The sequence below is a fragment of the Austrofundulus limnaeus genome, unplaced genomic scaffold (assembly GCF_001266775.1).
Source record: "Austrofundulus limnaeus strain Quisiro unplaced genomic scaffold, Austrofundulus_limnaeus-1.0 Scaffold5, whole genome shotgun sequence".
Classification (NCBI taxonomy): Eukaryota; Metazoa; Chordata; class Actinopteri; order Cyprinodontiformes; family Rivulidae; genus Austrofundulus; species Austrofundulus limnaeus.
In genome coordinates this window covers 4,143,797-4,152,091 of record NW_013952407.1, presented here as the reverse complement: position 1 = coordinate 4,152,091, position 8,295 = coordinate 4,143,797, and positions in this window count along the sequence as shown.

The following is an 8,295-nucleotide window of genomic DNA, read 5'->3' as shown; positions in this document are numbered from 1 at the left end:
ATGCAATCCACCGTAAAAGTGACACAAACAATACAAAAACACAAGTAGTTATTTTATTGCAGTGATTCATTTTACCTACATAAAATGTTACATTTACATCACATCATGCATCAGTCAGCAGCAGCATCTGATCAACATGTGATCCATGATATCATATAAATGTAACATTTATATCATGTTATGGATCACATGATATGATATAAATGTAACATTTTCTATATATAGGTAAAATTAATCACTGCAATAAAATAACTATGTCTGTTTTTGTCACATTTATGGTGGATTGCATCAACTCTGTTACATGACAGAAGGCTGGCACAAGATTTAACCCATACAAAATGCCCATACATAACAACATAATAAATCAACAAAAATGCAAAGTCTCCATCAGTCTAAACAAAAAATAATTTTTCTGAGGATGAATATGTGGTGTAGTTACTACAAGCTGATTTAGTAGGGYGTAGTTTGAGAAATGTCCATCTGGAAGGTGAAGCAGGAATGAGGTGAACTAACAAATTACTCAAATGTGGTCATTTATTTCTTGATACAAACCAATCAAACTCAAAATCATTGCATAGAATCAGCTGTTTGCCTACTTTGCCCCATAGAGATGGAGTAAAAACAACATAAACAAGTATCTAAATTAACAAATGTGTATAAAAACTCCCGGAGGAACAAAAAACAAGTATATGGTAGAAATGGGCACCAACAACCCTGAGAACAAATATTAAAACAGAGGATGTTGGGAGAAATTGGTTGTGTGTGTCCTATAATTAGATTGGAAAATCATTTGAAAGTTTCATTAACAATAAAGAAAAGTAAAGATTAGTTGAAAATCTTCACAGCTCAACAAAACCAAAATTAGGTCTTATTGGTCTCTTTTTACAAGACTAGTACAAGACTATTATTGTAAATGCATGATACATTTATAAAGTTCTAAAAAAACTAACAAGTAGAAGAACCTGCTTCCATCTTATAATGCTAAAGCACACATGTTTTATATTATCTTTCTATAATAAAAGCTACATCTCAAATGATGTTGTGCTACAACTAAACACCAGTGATTTTTTTCTGTTGTATAATCTGAATATTAAAAAGGAAACTATGAAACAAGACTGTATAAGGATGGGAACAGTATGTATAAAACATCAACAGGACCAGTTTTATTCAAAATGCTGCTGAAAAGACAAAAAYGAACAAGCATCATCTCATTTAGATACAGTTCTTGGTAATTCTGAATAGCAGCAACATGTACTCAGAAACACTGTCATAGCACTGACACACCCTCCTACTGGTAAGTACTACGAAATCCACCTGCAGCAAGACAGGGCAGACCTGAGTCAGTCACACCCAGGTTTATGTTATCATGTGACCGTACACATGTGATAGGGTGACTCAGACCAGACAAATTCTACCAGACCAAAAAAATAAAAAATCATGCAGCCACAAGAGAACAAAGATTATATCTGCATGTTCTATTTTATAACAAAACAACTTTCATGAACGCCTGAGTCAAACCTTCTGCGACAAATTCAAGAAACTACTAAGRAAAGAATGGCACAAAACAGAAAAAGAACAATCAAGAACAAAACAATTGCATGATGGTATGAACTGTTACGTGCTGAAGGTCTTACATATGTCACACACTGCACAAGTTTATCTAAACTTTCTAAAAAAACGGTTATACATGGCCGTGCACAGACTTGTTCTTCTAGGAACTCAACGTTCCTCTTCTGGGTAATTACTGAACAGATTGAAAACAACTCCAAGCCATATGATCCACCGGGAAAACAAAGCCAAAGCGTGGCTACACAACTCACTGAATGTGTCTTTGTTTGAACTTTACATTTACCTTTATGAGCCTTTTTGTTTCAACTATAAAGCACAGTTTAATCGACAAGTTTCAAAGTATTTATATGCCACTAAGAACTCAAGATGATATCTGGTGTATCCAAACTCAGGACTTCACAACTGTGTTGACATCACACACACTTCCAGACACTTAACGGTAAGTCTCAAGACAAAAAAGGTGCCTTCASTGAGTTATTACTATTTATGTATGACAAGACCAGCTGTGCATCTGATCAGCATGAAACTGGATCAGCAGCTCAACGGATATCCTGTTTATGACATTACTGCTGCACTAAAAGCATTAGCAGTAAGAGAATTCCAGATTCTGGTTATCTACAGTCAGTTCCGTCTGCCATTTCCTGAGGGCAGCGCCACACTGGCAGCTAGATGTGTGTGAATTGTGTTTGTGGGACTTTTTGGAGTTTCATTTTAGCTGTAATGTTGACTAATTAAAGCATTCACACAGACTGCATGAAAGTCATCTCAACGCTTACCTAAAAGGTTTGGACCTGTTACAATAATGATCTAATAATTTTACATGGATTGGTCTCAAGTTACAATCATTTTACAAATCAAATTAACCAACTTTATGTATCAAAACTGTATAAATGTATACTTTAACAAAGCCACTGYTTTGTAAAAACAAAGGCCTATCATATAGTTTTAAACTAACATCAACTTGTGAATTCATGTTATARTAGCCATTTTGGTTAAAAWTTTTGAATGGCATATTGCAAGATGTGTTAGCAATCAATATGTGTTGGTAATGACTCTCAGCTACYACCACATCAAWCTTAAGCTCAAYATCTGTAAATTTAACTAGTCTATAGCCATTTTTGTGTTTGCTAAGGTCAAATAGCTGTGGTGGCGACATTAAATTAGGTTGGTGGGCTCCAAAACGTAATGAGTTGAAGTATGAAGCCACAGTAACTYAAACAACTCTGAGTTTGAATCTTTTAAACCAAATTTAAAATAAAATTAAACAGCTACACAACAAAATTTATCTCCATGTGTGACGAATGACTCTTAATCTCTACCTACAAAGGCGTTAGGATGTCCTTACCAAAGCCAGATTTACCCTTATTTACAGTTGTGAGTAATAYGGTATATTTGGTTTCCAACAATATCCCACATATTGTGGCAAAATAAGGGCCCTGCATATTTAACAGGCAGTCAAACCAAAGTCAGTCCTGCACTGACTGGAGGAAACCCATATCTACAGAAATGTGACACACACTTCAACATTCCTAGTGTTTGAAGCCAAGACAAAGGCTTATTTGAGACGGCCATTTGTCTTGCAAAACMAATCGTYTTCCATTTCAARAYYGACTGTCAGTCTGTGCTGCACTGCAAGACTGATGTGGACTAACGAGAGACGATGGATAGTTCAGACACTGGGAAAAAAAAGATTTAAACTAAAAATGGATCAAATGAATCAGTCTAAGAAACTTTGCTCTTACACAGACACCTAATCTTCTATAAAGTTTATAATATTTCTTAAACACTGCCAGAATTTTGAGTGATCCAAATCATGTCTCCATTCATCTGAGATGATGGTAATCTACAGCTACTCAGTTCAGCTGTGTTCTTTGCTTTAGATTAGCCTAACCAGATGTTAAAAGCAAAAAAAGCAACAGTGATTGCAAAATAAAAATGTGTCCAACAATGCAAAAATAGTTTATCAAGCTTACCAGTCGGTTTTCGTCAAACACCTCAAACAGCAGCCGATGCTTGTTGGGAAGCACCTAAAACACGAGACGGGTTGTAAAATGATCAATCAGGTTGGTTATGAAAGAACTAAAAATAATTTTAGATTAACGCCAACAAGTTTTCAGTCCTTTAATGTTTTTCCATGATTTCTTTTCATTGTCAAACTTGCTACACTTTTAAGTACACCATGAATGAATCCTTCGWACAGAAATATATGCCAGATGTCCAAAAATGTAAATAAGATTGKTTTATTTCAAATGTCACTTACTCTGAAATAGAATTCTTCATTCCACTTTGGGTCCAGAGTCTTCAAGWACCATCACAAAAATAGTAAAAAAATGAAATATGAGTATAAAGTGCACAAAYGAATTACCACTTGAACAAATTTGTGCACCTACTCACTTTTTTAATCGTCTTGGTCTGSAGATTTGCGATTTCTCCAGTGGCTTGGTCATATAGAGACAGCCTTGTATAAGGRTCACTGCATGAGAAAGTTTCCAAACGTCCATTTAAACACAATCAGGTTTTTCTGTCTTCGCTTTATCTCACTGTAGATCTCATTAATTCATAACACTCAAAACCAAAAGTTCTGGTTACACATTGAGGCATGTTCATTAAAACCACATCCATTATTCCCATTACATTATTCATTAGCCAGCTCTAATGGTTGCAGTGTTTTGTCATTAGCAACATATTAAGTGACCAAAGCACGTTTTCAAACAACAAAAGAAAATCAACATCAATATGATAACTGATAGTTAAAAAAAAGATGTTTAATTTTTTTGAAAGCATATTAAAGTGTTGTGAATTTGGTTTTCAACTACCACCAATTGCAAAAAAATAAAAATAAATACTTGAATAATCTACATTCAAAGTAAATATAGAGCTGGTGCTGAACAATGTGGAGTAAACRTTTGAACTCGGTCTGTTTTAAAAAGATAAAAGTTTTCAATAAAGAATCACCTTCACCCTAAATGTTACAGTGCACAATTTAAAGAGGTTTAGTGACAAAAAAAAAACAACAAAAAACTTTCAGCTCATCTGAACTTACTGTAAATATTTGCCTGTCTGCTGTCTGTTGTCTTTTGCAGACCTGGTTCAAATTTTATAACAAAAAAAGCACAAAAATTTAATGATTTWTACAGTTTTTAAAATCTATATTTATGCACTCTTTAGTGGTTTTTGTTGGCTTTTAAAGTCTGCAGACAAGATGTGAAGTCTTCAATAGAAAAATTCCAAGACGTGTYATTTTGGACACAACAGAAATGTCAACTTACAACTTCTCAGTTTCTAATCTTTGCTRAAATTTGATATAATATACCAAAGCCTTGAAACTAAAAATAATAGACTTTTTAATGTAAGACACTTTGCAACTTTGTAACAGCAGAAGGTGATTTCTCATCACAAATAAGCTCMTACATAACTTATTTGCTCCTCTTTGAGAGTCAAACATCTGTTTTTGATGGATGTAGGTTGTTAATAGAACAAATATTGATTCATAGCAACATTRAAATTATAGCAACAATAATACAATTAGAATGCAATGCAGTCATTCATTAAATAGAACACATTAGCCTTAAGATGTCCAACTTACCTGGCACCAAGAATGTCTTTTTTGGCCAGCCCAATCCCAGAAATGACTTTCACTTTAAGGATTCTGGATTCATCCTGAATAAAAAAAGAGCTTAGATATAAAAATGACAGATTTCTTTAGAGTAGAGGGTTGTTTTAAGATGACCTAATAACCCTGGCCCATTTGAGTGGTCCACAGATTAGCTAATACCAATTTTAAGCATATTTGCTTGATGATTTGCTTTTGCCCATAAATTTTGCCTCTTTTAAAAAAGTTGTTTTAATACTGAGTCCTCTTACTGACCCGTTGCCAATTAACACAATTAGCTATTGGGCGATATTGGCAAAAAAAAAAAAAAACAATTCATGATTAATTGTGGTATTTAGCCAATAATGATTAATATGATGATTAACCCTTGGAGTCCCTGGACACCTACATGTTCTAGTCACATGACAAATATAAATCATTCTAGTGGTTTTAAATTGTGTCATAAGTACAGACTTCAGGCTATACATCAGTTTTTAAATTGTGTAGGCCAAGTATAACCAGAGWTATGATTTATAAAATTACATAACTTTTAAAAAAATATTCGTCAGATCTCCTTGGTTTTTAATTGGCTTCGGTATATCTGATGACAATAACATTAAAAATCAGCGTAAATTATCTGCTGACAGCTCAGTCAATCTACATTTGCACATTTGAACCATCTCCTTTTGCAATAATTTACTGCAAAAGAAGGCTCTAAACTTGAAAACTTTAACTGAAGGTATTCAGTGAAGGAATATTTTGATTTTAAGCCAGAAGAGGATAATAACTAAATGAAAGTAAATAAGATCTGCAGTATAGAGAGAGACAAAAGCTTTAATCCCAGCAAAAACAAACATAAACTGGCCAGAAAGAAACAAAGTCTGGGTGGGTARAAATATAAATTCATCAATGCAATGCAATTACTTTTTCCAAATCAATTTCGATTAAGAAAATCCTCTGAATCGATTCGATCCCCCAGCCAGTTTGTCACGTTTTTGTTTGCACTCCATATTTAGAGCCAGTGTTATTGTGCTACTGCTTTCAGATATTTTATTTCTCAAAATAAAATATCATTATTTTCTGTTTATATGGGTAAGAAAACAAATATCTAAAAAATTATCCACAAGGACTCTACGAATTACTACCACTTAATTTGAAATTGATATTGTAGCATTTGAAGCAATATCGATTCATGACCCAAAGAATTTAAATCGCACTGATTTGTGAGGTTAAAACCCACCTCTAATAAAGTCATTTTAACTGTCAACAAAAACTTCATGATTATAACTTTATTAGAAACTGATCAATAAAGTGCCTGTGACATGCATAGCCTTCAAATACAAAAAAAGTCAAAGAAAACATCTTTATATTTATAAAACTTGGCTTAATATACATGATTTTTACACATTTTCTTCCAGACTTGGCTCAGCCAAATTGAAACAGGAAGTGACATCTATGGGGAACTCTTTGTTTACTGAAACAATATTATTTAATTTATTAAATTTTAATGTCACGGGCACTTTCTAAAAAGAAGAATACAATCAGTGTACTACAAAATTTTGTAGTCAAATGAGCAAAAACAATTACAAGCAGCTCATTCATGAAGATTTGTCAGACTCATATCAGTGCATTATAAGCAAAATTCATGATTGGCTTCAAACTATGTTTGTTTACCTACAGAAACAGCTAAAGTGACTGAAATCAGATCAACAAACACATGATCCATGGAAGAGCTGTTTGGGATCCAACAATTTAAATGTTTTGCTGCACTCAAATATGGTCTTTACCTCGAGTGCATACCCACATTTAAAAACCGTGTATYAATATACTTGATAAACATCTAGTGTAAACTTTCAAACTGCACTATTTGATATAGTTTAGTGTAACATTTTTTAATGTTYGACTTTTTATAGTTTGAAGTATCATTTTTTAATTTGTGATAATATACCACATATGTGTACAAAATACTCAGACAAGAAGCTCAGTTCGTGAGGGATTACAAAGAAATCTGGTTATTTGTTTTAAACATAATCAAAGTTTAGCTGTGGATGATCCTGTCAGGGTGCTCAGCACTTTCGATATTTTCCCCCACAATCTCATTCCTGATTTTAATAATAGTTTGTGAATCACTTGTGACATTTCAATCAGTCGTAGCGGATTAAATTAAACTTTCAGCGAGCTAACCTTCTCAGGGGAGGCTAACACAGTCGCTGAAAAGCTAATGCGAGTTTTGACGGTTTCAGTTTGGCACGTAGCAGGCGTTGACAGTTTCCTGTACGACAAACTGTCATCATCCATGACTCCAAGTTTTTCCCAAACACGTACGAGTAAGCTGTCACAATAAACCAGCAAATAAGTCAGCTGGCTTCACATTCGGGTTAGTTTGTGCCCAAGTTTAGCTGCAGTTAACTAGTTAGCTAAATGACAAACGGAAGGGTGACGTGAGCAGCGAAACAAACAAACGTTGTAGTTTTTAGTTTTACCTCGTCGGTTTGAAGTCCTCGAATCTGCGAAGGAAGCACGGCCATGATGTTCTCCTTCCTCCCAAAGAAACAACAAAAAGAAGGAGAAAAAGTTTGTTTGTTTTTTCCCCCGTCCGACGGTTACTCCTCAGGTGTTTCGCCTCTTTTACTTCCTCCGTGTGTTTACTGATAGCTACCCGGACCGAACGCCATCGTCGTCATTCGTTGTACTCATCCTCCTCCTCCTCCTCCACCTCTTCCTCCTCCTCCTCTTGTTTTCTTCCAGCACAGCTTGAGGAAATCCAGAGGAGACCAAACAAGGCTGAGTCCAGATGACTGGTAAAAGTAGGACGAATAACTCTAAAAACAGTTTTATGACTTGGTCATGAGGCCTTGTAATTCACGTAGTTTTATGACTCGAAGTGTTTATTTGTTTGTATTTATGTTCCTCTGTTCTCTTGCCTTCAAGCACTGTTTAATTTTCAATATGACCTTTGTGCCAAAGAGCAGTCCTTAAACCGTGAACCACTGGAGTGGTTTGGATCTTCTTTTTCTTTTGACAGAAAGGAGCTTCTGTGTTCATCATGTGGTGTGCCTCAGGGCTCTAATCCAGGCTCTCTCTCTCTCTCTCTCTCTCTCTCTCTCTCTCTCTCTCTCTCTCTCTCTCTCTCT